Below are 23,807 nucleotides of genomic sequence, written 5' to 3'. Positions count from 1 at the left end.
AATAAGGGGACACAACAATTTCAGTTATGAATAGCGTCGATATCAGCAGGTAATCCTCTTTGCGAAAACTCTTCCAAAAGAAAAACATTTTTCAAAAGAAAAACATTTTTTATCGGCACTAATGCGGCTAAGGTGGTGATGAAGTAGAAAAAACGAGGCTGAAGGGAATGAGGTCACACTGTCATTGTTAGCGCGAATGGAAACAAGAGCAGTGCAACTTTGATTGGTGTCAAAAAAAAGTATTGCTTAAGAAGAGCTTAATAAATACAAGACGCGCCCGACCACCACCTTTAGATATAGCTCAAGGGAACTAGGGTAGATTCAGCAGCTATTCACGAACGGAACCCTAATAATTTCATTAGATGCTCAAAATTGCGTTTTTTAGCCTCTATCGGCAATTAACGACGTATTATGCCTCTTTCTAATTTTTTTAAAGCAGTGATACCAGGGTGCTTTCTGTCAGATGAAAAACCACCCAGATGATGTGCTCCGGAAACTCACGTTATTCTAACCCAGGGTTGATTTGCACAAAATTTATGCAAGAGCCATTCCGACACCTCCCAGTTTTCGGGCTTCTGTACATCTGGCATACAAATACAGAGAAGGTTAGACCACCTAGAGTGATTTTCAAGATTATCTGTGTTTTCTTGCACTCATGAAAGACTCTTATCACTGTTCGCTGCAGATTTCAGAGGACGCCTATAGAAATTTCAACTCTAATTCGTTCTTGATAGCTAAGTAAACCTTAAGCAGCTTATTGACTGCATGCGAAAGGCTAGCATTGCTTGAATCAAGATGTAACAGTTAATTAGCCAAAAGGTAATTCATCTCCACCCTGGGTTTAGTTATAGGTGCCTAGTTAGGCTTCACATCGGCGCCCAATAACAGCAGGCAGCAGCACACAAGCGCGAGCACACTTGAAGTAATCACGAGTATGTTAAAAAAAAAATCATACATCGTCGCAAAAACTAAAAGCCTCACAACAACTAAACATAAGAAACATAGATGGTGAGCGTTTCATCGGTGCGGTGCTGCTATGCCCAGGGAGGTGCCAAAATGCACGCACTTTTCTGGGCCAGATTAGCTGCCTCGGCCCCATGCTACCAGACGAAAATCAGCGCGTAGTCCAGAAGTGACGGAGCGGACGGAAAATTCGTCGTTAGCCCTCACTCCTTTCCCGAAAACTCAAACCTATAGCGCCATGAAACCATGGGTGATGAATGTCTAAGATTTATCCGTTAGATCTATTTTCAAAAGCAACAGCGCCTCTCTTCTACAAGATGTTTCGGCGGAGACTATGTGATTTTCAAAAATAAGCTTTTGGGGTAAAAATGTGGCTTTTGCGGCACAGTATTACCAGCGTTGGTGGACACCAGGAAAGCCGGTGAATTGTCTTAACTAGTAAGCTGGCTGGTTAACGAATTTCTGAAAATTAACTTTTCAACTGTCCCAGCTAGGCAACACGTGGCAATTAGAAATTTAGAGCCGGTCGTCAGTAATAGCCGTTTAAGTTTTTAGAATGTCTAAAACGCGATTAACCTCGGCGGCGCTGTGGCTCGACAAAATATGGCGACATCGTGCCAAAATACATGCGCTTTCGAAAAGCTTGCAGGCAAAGCAACATTTCTAATGCATGTAATTAGTTAAAAAAGCCAAATTTTTTCGAGCCTCAGCGCCAAGGGTAATCCCGTTTTCTAAATGGTAAAAACTGATATGCCTATTAATAATGGCCGGCTACAAATCCCTAATTACAACTATGTGCGTGACTCTATTAGTTAATTAATCTGACAAAGAAATCATGAAATAAGACGTGGATAATTTCGAAATTATTTTTACAGTTTTATGAGCTTCATATGCATTTCTGCTGTGATGCCTCGCGTTCGCATTTAAAGAAACAAAAATACTGTGTCCTCCCCTAAAGACACTCTACTCATAGTTCTTCCTATTTTGTGAGACTTCACTGAGTTGAATGGGGAACACAGTGTGAAAAATATAGAAAGGAAAGGGTCGTTAAAAGCAAGTCAAACTCGGTGTATTGCGTAACATACCAATATTTCCACTCCTCGCTTCTTCCAAGCCTTCGCCGCTTTTAATCTTCATGAAATTCTCTATTACAGACATGTAAAAATTTATATCTGCGCAAAGTACAAAAAAGGCTCGCGCGTTTCCACAAATGGCATCCCATTTCTTCCCGTCGCTGGCACTTTCGCGAGATTCGCCAGTGGAGACACTATTTCAATTCTGCAGCCGCACCAAGCGGAAAAATTAAAACCCGATAAGCAGGCTTCGCAATGGCGCGAATCGGGAGATTCAAATGGCCGAACGGTAATGATTTCTGTCTCGAATGGCTGAGCACTACGCCTGTTTCTTTTTTATGTTTTATTTGGCTCATTGGCTAGCACGCTCATTCTATTATCCTTCATTCCTTTGTTAGCGTCATGTGAAATAACTGTCTCTACCTGGCGATGAAGACGGTGAGTGGTAGTGATCTCACAGAAAGCTCTTTCACTCAGCGCGAATGGAACAATTTCATAGAACCGATAGACGTCCGCTTGAATTCGAATTCTCTGCGCGGTTGAATTACTTTTTAATTGTCTATTTTAAGTAAAAAAAATGTGATCGATCATACGTTGTGATGCTACGGGCATGCATTAGCAGTATTGGTTTTTACATTTCGCTTTTACATTTTAACTTTTACGTTGATCGCTTTTCCATTTCGTGTTTGAATTAGATTTCGCCGTCGGTCTTCGCGAGAATGGAGAAAACTTGGCGAAAGGCACCTGCAATACCTGCAGAGGGACAGTGCCCATTATTTAGCCAGAGATTACGTAGTACAAAAAGTGCTTCAATTTAGCCAAGTGCTTCATTCCTTTGAAACTACTTAATTGTTAAAGATTTGTTGAAGCCATAGAGAACGGACAGATACAGAAAGAGCCGTGAGGTAGTCTGCGTACTGCCTGTCGCCAATACGACGATGGGCAATCAGAAGCGCGAACATAAGTCATTTTTTTCATTTTATTTGGCGGAAGAGAGGAATTTCAATGCGGAATTCTTAAAAGAGGCGTTTCAGAACGTATGCTACACGCGCTAGCAGACGTGGTCTCACTAGAGCGTTCGTTAGTTGTTGTAGAGATTATAAGTACGTGCGGCCGGCCCTAACTCTTTCAGACATGTATTATGTTTTGCTGTAAAAAAACCCTCAAAATTCTTGGTTGTAGATTAAGAACACTCTGTTCGACACGAACAGCATGACCCTCCAGGGTGACTGAGTGGTGTCGGCGCTCCGCTGCTGACCCGAAAGACGCGGGTTCGATCCCGGCCGCGACGGCCGAATTTCGATGGAGGCGAAATTCTAGAGGCCCATGTACTGTGCGATGTCAGTGCACGTTAAAGAACCCCATGTAGTCGAAATTTCCGGAGCCCTTCACTACGGCGTCCCTCAGAGCCTGAGTCGCTTTGGAACGTTAAACACCATAAACCAAACCAAACCAAACAAACAACATGAACGGCTCAAAAACTTTAGCAATAAGCGCAAGCCGCACACTTCCATCGTCGCGGAATTCTAGCATAATTCTTCTATAAAATACACTTACAAAAATTTGATTTTTCTAATCCGAAGCTCTTATCTCAAGAGAACTCAGCTACAATGAAGTGTAATAAAAAAGTTCCCGACATCATAGATGAAAATCTGACTGCACCAAAGAGCACTCATTAGACGGGCGGTAGAACTTCGGAACGTCCAACGTTATTTCATGTTTTGGAAAAGCCATTATTTGTTTTTCTGAACGCTAGCAGGAACTTGAAATGCAGCCTGCACCCCTCAATTTTTGAAAACAGGGCTAGATGATTCGATAAAAAATTCAGGGGGCACTTTGTTGACCTAAAGTTCGGTGAAGCGAAAGCCTTTTGCGCGGTTTTGCTGCTTGTGCCACTGATGTGTCACTGATGTGTAGTTAAGATGTTAATTAAGTACACAATTGGTTGTGAATATTAAACGCTGGAAACACTGGAAGGCGTTTGGGAGCATCCGTCTGATTCGACGGCTCTCTGCAAACTCTCCAGCGTCACTGACATGGAGAGCTACATACGCGTTGGCAGGAAGTAGCGTTTGCCTCCTCTGAGGAGGACAGTGTCCCCGCCAAGCACTAGTCCCGCCGTCGAAAGTCAAAGAATAAGAAACCTCCTCGGCGCTCCAGATCAAGGAGAAAGGACGTCAACTCTTGGGAGGTCTCACCTTCCGGAGTGATGCCCGCAGACACCGTGGATGCCTGATTGAAGCTCAAGTTAGCCACCATGGCGTCTAACCAGCAGTTGACTGTCGCAACACTTAACATATGTGGACTCCGTTCAAGGCAGAAACAGGTACAGTTACGCCGATTGCTTTGAGGCAATCGGCTAGACATTGTCGCTATTTAAGAAACTAAGATAGAAAGTGAAGTGGATACAGAGATAGCCCTGCGACCTTTCCTAACAGATTACAACGTCTGTGTGTCGCACTCAGTGGGTCTTTCGGCAGGTTGCTTTCTTTTCTTAAAGAACAGTCTACCTATTTCTGACTTTAAGTACCAGGTTGACATAGAAGGGCGTCTGATATGTTATGACTTTCGACTGCATGGCGAGTCGTGGAGGGTTTTCAATGTGTATGCTTCAAATAATCCGGTGCAACGAGCAGTTTTTTTTCATGCAATTGCAACTCTCCTAGGATGTGATCGTTATGTCGTTTTCATGGGTGACTTCAACTGTGTGTGCGACCCACGCGATCGCACAGGTCCTAACCAAAACGCCGATAAGAGCTCTGGTATATTATTGTCTATTACCGAAAACGCAGGTTTAATTGATGCCGGATTATCATCCGCCTTCACATACATCAGAGGAGCCTCGCATTCACGCTTTGATTGCATTTACGTTTCCGTAGATCTCCTTAAACGGCACATTTCATGTGATGTCAAGCCTGTTTCTTTCTCAGATCATGCTATGGTCATTGCGCGGATTGGACAATGCGCCCGTCCCAAATTTCAGCCGCAGTGGCAACTGTGGAAGCTTAATTCCGAGCTTCTAAATGATGAGCATTTTCAGCAGCGAGTGATGAAAGCTTTGGAATTTTGCTTGGTCATGGATGTCCCATTATTTGCAGCTTGGGAGATGTTTAAGCTAGAAGTTCGTAGCATAGCTATTGAGATCGGCTCCGTGAAGTCTTATCTTAAGCATGGTGAGGAGAAACGTTTACTTCAGAGTCTTTATAATCTGCATGCGCTTGAATGTGAGGCTCCTGGCTTGTACACAGAGGAAATTGGTGCTGTTAAGTGCAACCTTCAGAAGTATGATGCAGAGCGCTATCGTGCGACCGGTGTACGAGCCCGCAGCAACCATGATCTGCACTCTGAGGAGCCTACCAGACAGACCTTGCTAGATGAGCGTCGTCACGTGGCTGCCGAGGGAATTTCTGAGCTCTACTGTGGTGGTGCCCTGGTCACAAGTACAGATGTCATAGTTACCGAGTTTGAAAACCACTATAGCCCTCTGTTTGCTGCCACGTCTAGTACTGCTGATGATGATCATATAGCGCGATTGGTGTCCATGATTAACCCACTCAATGAGGATGAGTGCAAGGCAATAAGTGGCTCATTAAGCTTGGGTGAATTGCAAGATGCAATCGATCATTTGCCGCTTTCGAAAACCTCGGGGCCTGACGGCCTCTCAGGAGAATTTTACAAGGCATTTAAATTCGTTCTAGCCCCTGTCCTGCTCCAAATTTTTGAGACAAGTATTGATGTTGAATTTCTGCCTCAGTCATTTACGAAAAGTCATATTGTCTTTATACCAAAAACCGAGGATAAGGAAAAACTTCGATTTGTAGATGGCTACAGACCAATCACGCTTTCTAATGTAGATTATGAGACTTTTGCTAAAGTACAGTCAATTCGGCTGCAGCTTGCAATGTCTACTTTGATTGGGCCTCATCAAACATGTGGCTTGCGGGGACGAGCAATACAATCTAACCTGCATGTAGCGCGTACGGTGTTGCAGTATTGCAGTGACGCTCAAGAACAATTAGCAATGCTTCAAATTGACCTGGCAAAGGCATTTGATCGAATGTGCCATTCATTTCTTTTTGCACTTTTAAATCACGTCAATCTCGGTTCAATACTTTCTACTGGCATACGCCTTTGTTACAAATCCTGTACCACGCGCTTGATTGTTAATGGCTGTCTCTCGCAACCAGTCCCAATTAAGTCTTCGGTGAAACAAGGGTGCCCACTGTCTCCGCTCCTGTTCGCATTATACTTGGAGCCACTTTGCATAGTGTTATAAACAGTAGAGCTGTCAATGGTTTCCGAATAATGGGGCACGAACTGAAGGTATTGGCTTATGCAGATGACCTTGCGTTTTTTTTTTGTATTGATAAGCCAAGCATCGATGAGGTTATTCGTTTAACGGAGGACTTTGGTTCGGTGTCAGGAAGTCGGATTAATCGCTCTAAGAGTTGCGGTCTTTGGTTTGGTAGCTGGGGTTCGACACCTGCTGAATATGCTGGTATAACATGGACATGCAGGCCACCAAAGTACCTTGGCGTCCCTTTGAGTGCCTATAAGCATAGCGCACATTATTGGAAAGACCGCGTGTCAACTATTCAGCGCTATGCTCAAACATTTGTCCCCCATAGCTTCTCAATTTTTGGCAGGGCGACCGCCTGTAATCTGCTTCTCGCCACTAAAATATATTATGTACTGCAAATTATTCATTGCGCAAGACTTCCTATCCAGCGTTTTCACCGGGTTTTCGCTACTTTTGTGTGGGATTCGTCTTTTGAATCCATGAGGCGTGATAACCTTTTTCGGCCTGTAAGCGCTGGCGGCCTTGGTCTAGTTCACCTGTATGTCCGACAGATAGTGTCACGTTTCATGTTTTTCCGTGACGCTACACACCCAATACAGTTGAGCCCACTTATAACGAACTTGATCGTCACGCGGCATTTGTTCGTTGTATCCAAAGTTCGTACTAAGTGGACCACCTATAATACGGGCAAAAAGAGCAAGCCAGACGAAAGTTAACTATTTTTGAAAAAAGTCCGTGATGCATGTCTGCTTCTTCAAATCTGATCGCATCACTGCCGTTTCTAATTTTTCCAGCGCGGTAATATGTTCATCGCCAAGGCCTCTGCTGCATACGAGTTCCTTAAGCGACGCGATGTAACCGAGCGCGGTTGAAGCGTTCACAGCAACCGGCGGTATAGCAAGACCTCGTCATCGTCCTCGTCGGTCTCTGGGCAGTCAGGAAGGGCTCGCACTTCACGCACAATAGCTTCGTCAGTGCATGGCTCCGCAATGTCGGCGTCGTCATCAGCAGAAACGAAATCGTCCCAGGCAACGTCAGGTCCGGCCAGCTGCGTGTCAACGACGCGTTGCCAACGACGCGAGGGGAACACAAAGTGCGCGAAATTCGCCTGCCGCGGGTTCGCAGTCCAGCGAAACCGCGCCAAACACCGCCGGCTCGGTCAACTACGCGGGCCCGACAGCTTCGCGTTCGCTCTAACCGAGTGTTGAGGCCACAACAGTTCGTTCTATGTGAGACACTGTGCCATTGCCCCAATATATATTTTGACGGTAGCACCGCCCTCGTTCGTACTAAGCGAGCGTTCGTTATATCTGCGGCTGTTATAAGTGGGCTCGACTGTAGTACGTTCAATCCTGCAAACAAATTTAGTTCGTGTTTTACCCAACCTCATTGTGTCTTCCAATGTTTGTGACCGTCCGTGTTTGTGGGGCATAATGCAAGAGGTGTACTTGGCTGTCCGTTTCCTACTTGTTCGTTTTTCTCCTGAGTTCCTTTTTTTAGTGTCGAGGAAAAAGTTGTATAAGGATTTGATTAGTATGCTTTTCCCTCCGCCCATGTACCACTCTCTGTATTTTGGTTTACCGGGGCATGACGTACTCAAAAGAGTACGTAAGATGCCAGTCTCGCCGTGTACAAAGACCTTTTTCTTTAAGTTACACACCGGTACGTTACCCGTGTGGGGTTGAGTGCGGGAGATAAATGCGTATTCCCCGTTTAAGCGCGGCTGACTCAGTTCAAAACCGCGCGGACCCCACCCCGTGGTCGCGTACGCTACTGAGCGCACGCCGACCACGGCGGGCCGTGCTCTGCGGGAACAAAGGAACGACACAATGGCTGACACAAACAAGGCATTTATTGCTATAGCAACAATAACGCCAGCTAGCAACAAAATACACTGAGGAATCTAGGATGTCCGACTCACCAGCACGGCTACGAGCGAACGTCCCCCCACGGTAGGGCAAAGGGAACTCCGAGGTCGAGCGGGACGGGCTCGGCGGGAGTAAGTTCCGACCGAGGGGGCGCCCGTCGACGAAGAGCGAAGCTGCGAGCGAAACGTCTGCTCGCTTCCCGATGCCGAGGGAGAAGAGACCCCGTAGCTCCCCGTGAGCGCGCAGCAAAACGCCATCCGTGGCGCTGGTGTCGCTGCGACGCGAGCGCCCTCCCCTGTTAGTGGAAAGTCACCGAACCGAGGAGTGCTTTGCGGAGGAGCTAACCACAGGGAACTAGCGCGTTGAGGGAAAGCGAACGCAGGGGACGAAAGCGTCCCCACATCCCCCCAACCTTAAATAGACCCACGCGCCTGCAAGTTACATGCTATGGAGGAGTCTCCTGGTCTTCATGCACTTGAGGCAGGTCGTGCAGCGGAGGTCACGCCGACAGGGTGCACGCAGTCTTCCGCGGTATTCCGATGAAGGTCTCCGCTGGGGCGACTCGCATGGCCCGCGGGCTATGTGCCCGCAGGCCCGCGAAGAGGAGGGCCGGTTGACCACTGCAGTCCAAGATTCCGCAGTAGTCGCCAGGGCAACAGCAGCCAGACGTGGCTGCTGTCTGGTCTCGCCACGGCTGCCCCGGATGGATGCGGCGAACAGGATACAGGCCGCTCCGTCGCAGCAAGCGGCAGCGAGACGATGTGCACAGGACAGCAAGCCGCAGTGGCTCCAGATCTGTAAAATTTACGAAACACACTCCGCATGCCTTTAACGTAGGTCACGGGAGGGGAAACGGTGTACACAAGGGCCTGGTGGCTCAATGCTCAACTCGCTAGCAAAATGTGTCGGGCGGCTGTGCAACGCAAAGTTCGAGTGAACAAAGCCCTTTCTTGAGTTGAACGAGAATGCTCGGTTCATGCGAGGTTAAAAAAAACGGGTGGGCCAGCAAAGTGCGCCCCCTCTCAATACCACGGTCCGGTGGTCGTGTCACTTTTGACAAGGTGCAGGCAGCTATGAATAGCCTTAGGCCTCACTACCACTGTGAAGGTCGACGACCCCCAACAAAAGAAAGACCCGAAACGGGTTTCGTGCGCGCAGCCGCGAGGAGACATCAGCGTTGTGGGGTGGTCCTCCCCGCTCACTGCACAAAGCAGCTTGAGCGATCGGCGCCCACCGTATCGGACGGTGTCGGAACGCCCGGTGCCGAGCTGCAATACCAGCGAGCTCGTAATGGCACCCGTGGCCCCAGGCCACCCGGCTCCCAGAGCCGCGACTCCCAGAGTCGAAAAAGAGACAGCGAGAAAATATATACAGAAAACTCGGACCACCCACGCGGCTTCCGTACTCACTCGCTTCGGGCTCGGCAACTCCGCGGGCGCTAGGCCTCGCGCTCCCTCAATGCGGACCAAGTGGTTCTTGAAGAAACTCCAGGAAGAAAACTTCACAAAAAAAACATGCTGAGCATGTCGAAAAGTTCAAACATGCTGCAGCGCAATACACCTCGCACTCAAGAAAGCATGCCGCAGGTCCTAGCGATCAAAATTCACTCTAGGCCTAGCACTTGTCAAGTCCGGACAAAGAGCGTTCCTCGAACCGAACAGACTGTCGTCCAATGTTCCAAGAGCAGGCCCCACGTTGGGCGCCAGATGTGGGGTTGAGTGCGGGAGATAAATGCGTATTCCCCGTTTAAGCGCGGCTGACTCAGTTCAAAACCGCGCGGACCCCACCCCGTGGTCGCGTACGCTACTGAGCGCACGCCGACCACGGCGGGCCGTGCTCTGCGGGAACAAAGGAACGACACAATGGCTGACACAAACAAGGCATTTATTGCTATAGCAACAATAACGCCAGCTAGCAACAAAATACACTGAGGAATCTAGGATGTCCGACTCACCAGCACGGCTACGAGCGAACGTCCCCCCACGGTAGGGCAAAGGGAACTCCGAGGTCGAGCGGGACGGGCTCGGCGGGAGTAAGTTCCGACCGAGGGGGCGCCCGTCGACGAAGAGCGAAGCTGCGAGCGAAACGTCTGCTCGCTTCCCGATGCCGAGGGAGAAGAGACCCCGTAGCTCCCCGCGAGCGCGCAGCAAAACGCCATCCGTGGCGCTGGTGTCGCTGCGACGCGAGCGCCCTCCCCTGTTAGTGGAAAGTCACCGAACCGAGGAGTGCTTTGCGGAGGAGCTAACCACAGGGAACTAGCGCGTTGAGGGAAAGCGAACGCAGGGGACGAAAGCGTCCCCACACCCGTTAGAACATGGTTAGAGAAAAAGGGCATTTTTGTGTCTACCGTTAATTGCCGCCTTTGTGATGAACCAGAAACAATTGAGCATTGTTTCATCAGTTGCAAAGATGCAGTACTATTCTGGGATATCCTGCAACGCACATTTAAAAAAAGAATTCATCTGACTCCACATTCTGTTCGCTATCTCACTGCGCTGCCATTTGTTGATGAACTCCTGGACATGTTCTTTCTGATTGGACTGCACAGCCTCTGGAAAACCCGCATGATGGACAGACACTGTGAACCTGTTGTGTCTACAAAGGATCACTTCAGTCGAATGGTTGTTCATCTAAGAGACGTGTATGCCCAGACTGAGTACGAACCGGAGTGGCACTCACTATTAGTGATGTGCTCTGCATTGCCCCTTTTCTAGTGCATGGTATTTTCAATATGTATTGTTTAACACTGTTTTCATAATGGCTTGTATATAGTTCATGTACATAGAACATTACATCATTGTAATAAATACCATGTTGAAGAAAAAAAAAGCAGGAAGTAGCGTAGCCATTAGCATGCTCTGCTGCGGAACGGGAGGATGGTGGCTCGAATCCCATCGTGCACGAATATTTTTTTCTGGTCCAACTACAAAATGAGAGACACCTCTGCTGACAACCTTCTGCTGACGACCTTCTGTCGACAAACGATGAGGCATTAAAGGCTTTCACCTTAAAAATTTTAAAAGTCGCATGCACAATAGCACGCGCCGTATTGCAAAAGGGTTAATACAACTCACAGGGGAAGCTTTGGATGCCAGAGATTTTGGCATGCGGATAAGATATATTTGCGGCCTGATATTCCACTGAATAATTTGTAAACCGGATATATTTTACTGAAGAATTTACCAAAAGGATACGTGTGCAAGATTGTGCAGCTTGAACGTTTCCTACGATTTGAAAACTAGAGGGGGCTGCAATAAAAAGACTGGAAACAAAATGGTACAGGAGAAAATAGACGAACCGGTGGCACCGCGACTGGGCAAGGAGCAAGAACAAATCTTGCATGCTTACAAGCAGCCCACGTCATGTTGGTCTCCCCTGACCGTGCTTACCTTTTTTCCCCTTTTACTGTTGCCTGTTCAACGCGCACTTTCTTCGCGTTTTTCTAGATGAACAACAGTTTTCCTGCGCGCAGAAGGAGGGAAGGGGGATTGTAGCACCGGTTGTCGGACACGTGACGAAAAAAGATGACTTGCGCTGCGTTCGATGAGAGCGATTGCAACGCTGTCTGACAAACACCCCCAAAGTTCTTCACCTGGAACTCGAAAGACAAGCGCGAAATAGTGAGGGTGAGCCACACCGGGAAACTGACGTGAGGGCTGAAAGGTAACAACGACTGGAAAGAAAAATATTAGAAAAGGAGGAAAGGATAGAAGGGCTGAATCGATCGGACGTTGATAAATGGTGGCGGAGTGGCGCCGTTCTTCTACTGTTGTTTCTTTTCCCTTTCAGCGTACTTTTGATACGATGCCACGCACTTAACTTGAAAGCGGGACGCGAAAACAAGGAAGCAGAAAATTACAGTGGTGTATTACGTGAGACGGGGCGTCTCGTTTCCTGGCGTGTTGGCGAGACGGAGACCTGTGCGGGCGCGGAGCTGCTTGTTCGCGTGCGCGTGTCTCTCAAACGAGAAAATTTGACGTGCTACTGCTTGGCGAAGCTAGTGCGTTTCCTCGGAGTGCATATTATGAGTTATGGTACCTCGGCTTAAACTATATGTTTTTTGTGCTTTTTCTTATTTTGTATTTTCTTCTCTTTTTGTTATTATAGGACTTGAGTGTGGAAAGTTTATCACCTTTTTTTTTTGGCAAAATACTGTTCCCGCTGCACTTTATATAATTATTGGGGTTCTTAAGCGCAAGTTAACCAACCCCTGGCACTCTAAACCAGCGCTTGTAGTGTCTCCCTTCTTTTTCTGTGTTTTCTATCTTAGTTTGCGCTGTTTTTTCCACCAGGCATTCACACCAACTAGCCCAAATGTCGGCTCTGCTACTCTAAACCAACTCGAAGCCGTCCACTAAGGCGTCCTTTATAGCCCGAGTCGCTTCGAGAGGTTAAAATCTTAGAATCCACAATGCAATCCTTGATAATAATTACAGTGAACATCACGTTTGCAAGCTTCTGGTCGCAGCCTTGGTTTGCATTCCATCACCTCGATAGGTTTGGGTTCGCGCTCTTCTCAATTACTCTAGATGGTTTGGGGCAAATGGTCCATGATCCGTGTACCGGAACGGCTGTCTGGCGACTGCAGTGAGAGTGCGAGCGGTTTGTTGAGGGCGACAAAGTCGTGACGTCGATACGGCGAACAACGTCGAACGCGACGCAAGAGTCTACGTGTCCTTATAAAAGCATTCTTTCGAAACTATAAAATCAAAAGCCGGATTGTACAGAGAGCGGTAGTGGGGAACGCAATGTAGGGAAAACTGGAAGTTCCAGCCCCGCGAATTCCGCAGCGAAGAGCACAAGCTCTATAAGGGGGCGTGAACTGCGGCCTCTGGCTGGGTCAGCCTCCCCTGCGTCAGTGAAGTATGCCCAGAGAATCCAGATCAATAGGGAATGTCTCATCCACCACACCGGGGCGCGGGTCAACGCTCGCAATTGGCGACTGCGATGGGCGAAGAAACGTGCTCGGTTTTTGCGGAGAAAGGAGCGTTGGGTGAGCTGCGCGCCCTCCAAATCGGTAATGGGGTCTGGTGACACCTGCGGCTTTTTCTCTAGAGGCGTGTATCGAGGAGCGCGCTAATGGCATGTGCTCTTTCGATCACGCAGGCTGTCGTGATCGATCGCAGTTCGAAGACAACGAAATTGCCCACGATGGTCTCACGGACGACGCTCTGGAAGAGAGAAAAAAGAATATTACCGCCGTATTGCCTGTTTACATGGCGCCTAATGGCAAACTGTATGCATTATTTGGTTCGGAATCCAATACTGTGACCAAATAATTAATGCCGTGGCTTTTATTTGGGGAGTGAAAAGAGGGCAAATTTATCGACTGGATGCAAGCATGAGTTTACTTAAGGTTAACATTGAAATGAAGTGAATAGGCACGGCTAGGTGCTATGAATTATTCGTGGTTGCTTAAGCTCTATGCTATTCAAATAATAAACAGAACTTTTTTGTTACTATTGCGCCAATATTTGAGGCGTTTCACGGCGCACTATTAGAGAGCATTGTTTCTTGAGAAGTTAAAATACAAAGCATGCAAATATGGTGCAGGCCAGTGTTGTAGTCTCATTGTTGCGATAACTAAATTAGCTGCCCATATCGCCTACTGTCTCCCTTACGCTATGTTAAGACCTCCGCAGTGGGTGCTACTTGACCGATAAGTGAATAATATTTCGCTTGGTCGCCATCGTTAATACTGTATGTCTACCTTGTTTCTACAGATGAATGCAGCTTCTTGTCCCGACGCTTATTAATTTAACTTTGCTTTGTCAAGAGCCGATCTTCTCGCCATCTCTTTGCCGTTGTTTACATTCACTGCATTTCATTGTGACGCAGCTGAAGAAAATGCTTGTTGTTGTAGCTGCGCGAGATCAGGTGCAAGAAATGACTCCTGGTTTCTTTCAACTGGGGCTGAACACTTGTTTCGATGCTTTGCGCATAGCTGGGCTTCGAGCTCATGGTCTTCTAGTTCACAGGCTTCACACAGGGTGATGTAAATTTCACAAAAACAAAGACGACTGTTTTGTTTTACCTTGGGGAATTCGAAGAAACGATTACAGCAAGAATAGAAGAGTTCACATTGGTTCTCTTTAATCCGGGGCTCGGCTTTCTCGAAGCATGAAAGCACTGTGCTGTCCGCAAAGTGTTTCTTTCGGAGCTGGCTGCTCCACGTTTTTCGAACCTCACGCTTAAAAGAAAACAAGAACCGAAGACTGCTGTCCTGATGAGACTCAGGCTTCGTTCTCGAGTGGGTTCGCGGTTATTATTGTTGCCTTCTTTTCTGTGGAGGCGATAATTGAATAAATGATGGCACAAACAGTTTTCAGCTGTTATTTAGCGCTTTCGCAGTGCCGGTTGTCTTTGCCCGTTTTTTCCGTTTCAATCTGCCCGCGTAAATTTTTATATTTCCTTTCTAGCATCGAGACCAAGAAATCCAAACAAGTCTGGTTCAGTACCAGCGCTGCTTTATGTTTCAGCTATTCTTTATGCTCCCAAAGAGTCTCAAAGAGTCATTCTCAAAGAGTCATACGCTTTAAGCTTCCATTTTTCGCAAATTCAGACACAGGTCAGTAAATTGGGGCGAACCAGAATTCGAGCATGAGTGTGAACTTGTCAGAAAAGTTTCTAGTTTTTCCATCAGAATGGTAGCAACTAAAAAAGAAATTTATGCGCGGGTTGGATACAAACCAGCGTCGATGTCAACACAGCTGCTTTGTTTTCCCATACATTGGGCCACCGGGTCCGCGCAGCAACCTATGGTAGCCTCTCGCGTTAGGGGCTACAAATTGCATTCCTCATCTTTCATCCGTTCGTTCGGCGCTTCGAAATGCTTTGAGCCAGCAGTACTGCCACCGAGGCTATGCGATTAATCCAGTCGAGTCAAGAGACATAGAAAGACTCGCCTCTGAAACTAACAGCAGCTTTATAAAGCTACACACAAAGGTGAGAGGGCAGCCAAGGGAGCCAAATGGAGAACTGATTCCAATAGCCGCATTTGCATGAATGCGACAGAAGTCGACTCCGGTCCACTTTTTGAGGGAAAGTGCAAAAATGTCAAGACAACAAATTACCAGTCACGCCTTTCCTTCTCGAAACCTGCTCTCTTTCTGATTGGAGTCGACTTCTGTCGCATTCATGTAAGCGAGACTAATGATGAGTGGATGAGCTAGTGCGTTGGCGCATCAAACTGCGAAAGCCGCGAGAGACCCTGAGCGCTCTGCCTATCACTAAAAGCAGAAGCGCCAGTAAACATGGTGGCAGGGCCCGTAAAGCCGCAAAAGTGGCGAACAAAGGCGGTCACTTTGTGTTTTTCAGAAGGGCCTCAGGAAGACTAGGCGCTCTTGCTGTGCTTATATGTATTCAGGACAACAAGATAGACTAATTATTATTTTACTGGCCTTCTTTGTTGACCGGTGTCATCTTTTTGGCTGAGGGTATTGGAGAAAGCTTCTTTGGCTCCATGACCGAAACAAGGCTTACTCTTCAGCTGCCATCTCGCATATTGACCTCGATAATCTCTCTTCTTGAACTAGTTCTCTTTGCACAGCGTGTCAGTCGATCTAACTTAATTTGTTGAGGCAAGTATAACAGTTTATTTCGGCGTGTTATGATGGGTGCAGCCGTGTCTTAAATGTCAAGAAATCTTTGACTATGTTAAGGAGGACATTATTCATTTACATTTATTTTTTTTTTGTTCTGGCCCAGAATAATTAGGCATGGGAAGAAGTTTTTTCTTTCTTACAACAAGCAGAAATGTCCCATAAAATTGTGATTATACCTATCCTCACCGACTGCATTTATAACTTACTGCAAATCAGAAACCAAAAAAATTTAAGGATTCAAAAACACTGCCTTTTGAGCAGCCAGTGCAAATAGCGGAACATTATTTGGCGCGAAGAAAAGTGGCTGTGTTATCACTGATGAAGAAAAAAACACCTATTAGCTCATTTCTACATGAATGCCAGATCTCTTTAATAATTCTAAACATGTATATAGATGCGCATGTTCGAAAACAGAATTCAGACTTACTAATGAACAGTTACCTAACCTGACTTCAGTGCATGGACAAACATACACTCGCATAAGAACTGATCTCGGCAGCTGCGCATAAATGTTAACTGAATAATTCCTGCGGAGAAAGCATGAAACCTCAAGAGAAAACTTTCTCGCAGGCAAAAGACGTTGGTAAGTATACTCTATTCTTTCCTAATGTGTGATGCAGTAAGCTCAAACAGGCAAAAATACCCAAGGCATAAAAATTGCGAAACTAGCAGGCGTCAAGTATAAGCCGAGAGCTGTCACTCAAAAGACGCTATTGCAATATAATGCGGGGGGAGGGGGGGGGGGGGGGGCATAAGCACTGTGAGTGCGCTTTCCCGCTACACATCTGCTTTCATTTCATTTTACGGCTTGAATAATTTTTTCCTAATAGATTTTACTGCCGTGGTTCGTTTATTTTGCCACATATCGTCCGTGACGATATGGCGAGAAAAGTGCTGAATTATTCAGGATCAATATCCGGTTCTTAGGGCTCCGGAACGTGCTGGCTTTTCAAGAAAGAGCCCATCTGCCGTTTATCCCCCTTAATCCTCGGAGCCGGGCGTCTGGATACCACAGCCGTCGAGGCTCAATAAAAATGACATAATTCTACTGAAGTGAAGAAAAAAAAAAGGCGCTTTAAATTAAATATACTGAAGGTACTGAAGGACTTGCAGTTCACTCTCGCCCTTTTTTCTTTCGCAGTTGTTGTCAGCACGAGCGGATTCAGATCCAGTGTAAATCACTGATGTACTAGACGGCGGCAGCAGGCACGAATTAATGTTGTATTTCTCGAATATTATTGTTTCGAACATCAACATGTATTGTTAGTGAAGACTGCAGAAGTTTGTTTAACAGGGAGCTCGGTGCAAGCCAATCAGCTTAATGGGCATCAAATGGAATGATACCTTTCTGTAAATCAATTATGTGTGTAAGCACGCGACATTAGGGTGATCTGATTCGAAAATCTGGAACCAACTTATATTCCTTAAGCAGCCACCAGAGCTATCGAAATAAATGTGGGCTTTAACTGACAGGAAGTTGACAGCGGAGGCTGCACAAACTGAGCAGAACAGTAGCACAAAAAACGGTCGCTCCATGGTAGCAAAGAAGTAAAAAAAAGCTATTAAAAGCGAGTGTCAACTTATGTATGAAGAATAGGAATGCGCCGAAATAAAACATGATGATAATAAACACGATAACGGGAAAGGAAGTGAAAATCATTGATCGCGATCATTGACCACGCTGAATTATAAGCGATTAAACACAAAAGTGAAAAACAATACCTTAAAAGTACTGCCATTAGCTCAGAAAAAACGCAGACACACACGTACGAAGGAAATGAGAAAGCTTCTGCTTCAAATGATAAGTAAAATATGCGTGGTAGCGATTATGAATGAAACTGAAAAAACGCGGTGCTGCTCTCACGAGGCTCTAGCAGTCAGGACGTGCCGACACATACTGGCTAGACACCGTCTCCGCAACGAGCAAATTGAAGGAAACTGCTTTGTTTGCCTTGGCGCCTAGTACAACCAAAAAATGCAACATGCATAAGCGCGACAAAACCATTGCGCTAAAGGGAGCTTCACCGATCGATACCCCGAGGAAAGATATATCAAACAAATTACTCTCTGTTCTACGCCCTCTATATAAAAACCGCCGCAAATGAATTGATAAGTATGACACTGCTTTGTTCCCAACGAAGCATTGACGGCAGCCGAGCGCAAAACTCAGTTCAACGAATGATACAAGGAGCAATAAAGGCACTATGAACACTGATTAGAGGCGCCGACTTGTTTGAACACCCGCACGCATAGAGACGACTACGTGCCTGGAATTAGTGAGACCGTGAGGAGAAAGAAGTGCGATCCCGACATGCTTTGCAGGCCGCTGCCTACCAGCTCGTTGTCGCCGTCGATCGATGCCGAGCTTCCAGATCGAGGGCCTTTCATGACGTTAGCCGGAAAATCCCAGTTAGCGAATAAGTGTTGACCATGATTACGCTTATATGCATACGCAAAAGGTTCCTCTGAAAACAAAAACTTGTGTGACATTGTGGTAAGCACACCGAATATTGGTCGTTGTGAAAAGCTTCGGTATAGGCTGCCAGTAAAATTGGACCTAGAAAAAAAATACGTACGAGGTAATATCCTAAGGTGCACGCTTATCAACTCTTCTTACGAACATCTAGAATGTTCTAAACTAAGAGCTAAACAGTTGGTCTGAGACTGAGAAGGCAATGTGTGAGACAACGAATGCCTTAAAAAACTCCACCCCACCACATAAAAAATCCGCGTCTAAGTCACAATCACGAAATGTCAGTCTATTATACTTAGATGTTAAAAAAGCATTTGAAATAGCAGTTACAGGAGAGGTCACGATGTGAGATGGCATCAATTACAGTGTGTAAGTGTTTGCGGCCGCGAAGAGATCGTTCTTTTACCAAATCACCAGTTCAGTGAGGCTTGGTACGCGGGACTAGCTTAAATAGATGAATGTTCTCACGGAAAAACAAAAGGAAGTTTATATGCTTCTACTTTCGGAACGAAAGAAACGTATGATCCGTGAAACGTAGCACCGCATATGACGATATTGAGTGTAGTCGCGATGGCTTTAGAGGTTCACCAACGACTCACATAAGTGTTGGCCATTAAATGCGTATTTATATCTACTGCCACCGAACGCATAACAGTTGCGTGGGCAAATTTTAGGAAAAAAATTGTAGCAAGATTTCATGTAAGAAGTGCCTTCTCAAATTACCACGCTCAACAGACTAGCTTAGCGCAAAATGGGAGAGGTAGAAAAAATTGTTAAAAATTGTTGTTTCTTGTGCACGATAGTCTCCTCACAAGACGTCTGAAAAATAATAGTGACTCTGTTATGTGGAAAGGAGGTATTTGGTGCTTTTTTGTCCACTGGGTGGACAAAACCCTCCAAGTTGTTTCCCTGCCTACAAGGGGCATGATTATTGAAGGTTAAGAATGCTACGGCATTGTTCTGGATAAAATAAAAATGCCTCGCAAAGCTTTCTGCCATGGCCTTTTGCGCACGGAGCATCCTCACGAAGATTTCTTACTCGATTTACGTTCCACTACAAGAAAGCTCCCGCAGTGCATAATCAAATTCTGCGCAGGAAATCTGCAAGGCAATGTTTCTATAAGCACTTGTTTGCATAAGTTCTTTTAGACATTTACTGAATTTCTGTGCATTTCTGTTTCATATCTGTCCCGCCTGATGAAAGGCTACACTCTTTTTAGAAACCACTTTCGGAAGATTTGATTTCAGAGAACTTCCGATTCCTTTCTAGTAGGAGGCGAAACGTGGTCCTTTGAAAACAAAGAGGTTGACACCCAACTGCGCGGGAACGCGGACGTGCTCTGCATGGGCTCCGTGAATCGTCAGTGTTCTTGACCGGAAAACCCCAGTTTAATGCAAAGTGTTTATTGGATGTGTTCCGTGAAGTTACGAGGACCATCTGGACACCAATTTTATCTCTGTGAGTAGAATATTTTTCCACTTACGGGACATTGAAATCTTGAGGCGGCGAGAGCCACGCTACACCTAACGCCGACGTAGCGTCGGCCGTGGCCGAAGCAGGAGACGCATGGGCTTCGCTGGCCCTACCGGGGCTGAGCAGCCTCAACGGCGGTATGGCATCAGCATCGACTGCGGCACACATTACGGCCCCGGTTATTGAAAATAACCCGGGTACGGACCAGCCCCAAGCCATGGAGCTTGCAAGCACCAACAACGCTGGAGCTACGAGGGGACCGCAAGAACAACCAAGAGTCTACCCAGTCAACGAGACCCCGTGGCGAGTGATGAAGGAATTAGTAAAGCGCAGAGCCCAGAAGGATAGGAAAGCTACCGGTCAGGCAAGTACACCTTCGGAGGCAAACAAGACTCCAGTGAGAACGAGCGAGCCACAGCAGCAGAAACCTGGGACGCCGAGACCGAACGCCATGGTCCCGAACGCGCCACCGGCGTCCGCTGCAAACAACCAACTGAAGACACCCCCTGGTAACAGGCGAGATTTCGTACAGCTCCCGAAAGGAGGATACAAAATCGTATTCCGACCGAAGAGCCACAACCTAAGAGTGGGAGATTTCAAGCCCAGCGATTACATACAAGCCCTGGTGAAGGAATGCAACCTGGTGTACATCGGCGACATGCTTGTCGCGGTGAAAGCCATCTCAAACATAATAATAGTCCGGACGCCAGATGGTGCGAAGGCAGAAGCTCTGCAAAAGACGAGGAAGTTGTGCCTCGGAGACAAACAATTCGAGTTCAATGCCTACTGCTCCACGGCGGAGGGAACTATCCGGGGTGTGGTGCATGGAGTGATGGCCGGCACCACGCAAGAGATCCTAATGAACCACATTCAAGTAGCAACGCCGGGAATTCGTGCAGTCTACGCAAGAATGCTCGGGAAGTCAGAGTCAGCGCTCATCGCGTTCGACGGACCGAGGTTGCCCAAGACAGTCGCAGTGATGGGAGGACTTTACAGAGTTAACCCTTACCAACCTACGAAGCAGGTGTGCTTGAGATGCCACCTGCAGGGGCACCGATCAGACGTCTGCCCGGAACCAGAACCCATTCCGCAGTGTCCTAGATGCAAACGTGCCAGCGTCGACGGACACGAGTGTGGGGAGCCCAGGTGTGAGTGGTGCGGCGAAGCTCACGCCACGGGCGATATAGGATGTAAGAGACGTCTCAAGCGGAAAGGCCAGCAGAACCAGCAAGGCAAGAAAAAAGAAAGCAGTTGCCACGGTGGTCACAGGCCGCGGTGGTTCGACAGCGAGGAAGCCGAAACGAAAGGAAAGAATGGATCCTCGAGATCTGCGTCTCGGAACAGGCGCGGCGGCAGCAGAAGCCGAACGCCGTTCTTCAAAGAGGGAGACTTTCCGGGGCTAGCAGACGCGAGAACCACCGACCACGATGGCGACAACGCCTGGGTTCGAGGGAACGCTCACGGCGCTTCCGCATCTAAACAGAAGACCAAGCAGTCCAAGAAGGTGAGTCAGTCTAGGAGCGAGTCTCCAGTCTATCCCACTGCTCTAGACTATTCGATACAGGCTAGATTCGAAGCTCTAGAAAAAACAAACAGGGAACTTAGAGAGGAAAATGAACGACTAAAAAGGAGGCTCTCGTTTATAGAACAGTGACAACAAAGAGAAGAAAATGATACAAACCGAGGAAAAGTACACGGAGTACAATCGCCCACGACGAAAACAAGCACGCAAGAGCCAGCAGCCGTACAACCGCAAGTAAGGGAAGAAATAGATGCTACTATACCACTGCACCAAATACAGGAGCAACAGAAAACAGTCTTGGCGACGCTGGAACAAATCATGAGCAGACTGAACGCAACCGATCAGAGATTGGCAGAACTGTTCAGGAGACAAAACAAGAGAGCACCGGAACAGGTCGACCTAAACGAAAGCGCGAAGATCTTCGCGGCGCAGCAGTAGTGTCACATCATGGCTAACGCAGAAGAAAAATTTACAATATGGCAATGGAACTGTAGAGGATTTCGGAAAAAAAACCGATTTCAACATACATGTAATGCAGCATGAACACCCTCCCACTGTAATAGCGCTGCAAGAAACTAACACTTCGCCGAAGATAGTCGGCTACGACACCATAGTAGATGAAAGATTTAAAAAAGTGGCCATTTTATGTCAGAAGGGGGTCACTACGCACAAGCACACGACACCAGAAGAAGATATAGAACACCTTTTAATAGAGGTAATACCTAAGAAGCGCGGGGAGAAGAGCCTATTCGTACTTAACATATATTCATCACCTCGCAAGAAGAGACATGACTTCAGAGAAATCATTAGAGCGGTGATCGGCCTGGTAAAACAAAACCACCTTGTGATTGTAGGAGATTTCAATGCTCCGCACAAAGAGTGGGGCTACAAGATGAATACAAAGAAAGGAAAAACCATCCTAGATGGAGTGGACACGCACGGGCTGGAAATCGTTACCGATAGCAGATACCCTACTAGGGTCGGAAACAGCGTTTCAAGAGACACTAGCCCTGATTTGACCATCATAGGAAATATCCTAGACTACGAATGGTCTAACACCGGGGAGCAGTTCGGAAGTGACCACTACGTAATTCAAACGCAAATTAAACTTACAAGGTTCAGCACAATCCAGAGAAAGACAAAAATCACAGATTGGAAAAAATTCCGTGAACAGTTGGAGAATGAAGCCGGAAGAACTGCGATAACGGACATCGAAAAGTGGACCAAACGACTACGGGAGGTCCACAGAGACAATACTACAGAGCTAGAGGTCACCGATGAATTTCCACGTGCGGATAAACGATTGCTACATCTTTGGGAGGCTCGTAGGGGACTTACGAAAAGATGGAAGAAACAAAAACATAACAGGAAATTGAGACTCAGAATAGCTCAGATCAATAAGGAGATAGAAGACCACACCGCAAACTTACTTAGAGATAATTGGCACCAAATTTGCAATGAACTAAACGGCAACTTGGGTAGCGCTAAAACATGGGCGCTGCTCAGGCACCTCATAGACCCGACAAAATCGAAAAGAGAAAACAGCAAAACGATAAAACGTATCACGCACAATTTTCAGGGAACGGACGCCCAGATTACAGATTTTCTTTGGTCCAGGTACGTCGGAAGCACGCAAGTGCCACCCTGCACCATGGTATATTCAGGGACAAGGAACTCGAAGCTGGATGAACCGATAAAAGACTGCGAGGTATACGCGGCTGCCAGGTCATTCACAAGGAACACAACACCGGGAAAAGATCAAGTAACAAATGCAATGATCAGAAACCTCAGTGATGACCAAATCGAAAGCCTGACTGGACTAATCAACGAGCACTGGGAAAGGGGCACGGTCCCGGCGGAGTGGAAACACGCTGAGATTATCGTGATACCTAAACCAGGGAAAACACCCAGTTTGGAGAACCTTAGGCCCATTTCACTAACTTCATGCCTCGGTAAACTATACGAGAAAGTGGTCAAGACTAGACTGAGCATTTACATGGAGGACAACGGTCTGTTTCCGGATACCATGTTCGGGTTCAGAACGGGGCTCTCCACGCAAGACGTGATGCTCCAGTTAAGAGACACGGTACTAAAACAAATATCGGGCACTCGAGAAGGCGTAATCTTGGCCGTAGACCTCAAGGGAGCCTTCGACAACATCGGCCACAATGCCATTCTCACAGAACTCTCGGCAACAAACTGTGGGGAAAGGATCTTCGCATACGTAAAGGCCTTCCTGTCTAACAGAACAGCAACGATCGGCATCAACAACATTAGGTCAGAAAAGAAGACGACGCCAAACAGAGGGACGCCACAAGGATCCATCATCTCACCTTTGCTCTTTAACATAGCAATGATTGGATTAACTAGGAGACTGAAAAACATCAAAGATGTAGAACATTCAGTTTATGCGGACGACATCACATTGTGGACGACAAAAGGATCGACGGGAAACAAGCAAGAAATACTGCAAAGAGCGGCGGATGAGATCGGTCAATTTGCTTTATTTAGCGGGATGCAGTGCTCCCCA

The sequence above is a fragment of the Amblyomma mixtum genome, chromosome 6 (genome assembly GCF_055824585.1).
Source record: "Amblyomma mixtum isolate Tamu chromosome 6, ASM5582458v1, whole genome shotgun sequence".
Taxonomy (NCBI): Eukaryota; Metazoa; Arthropoda; class Arachnida; order Ixodida; family Ixodidae; genus Amblyomma; species Amblyomma mixtum.
This window is presented reverse-complemented; position numbering follows the sequence as displayed.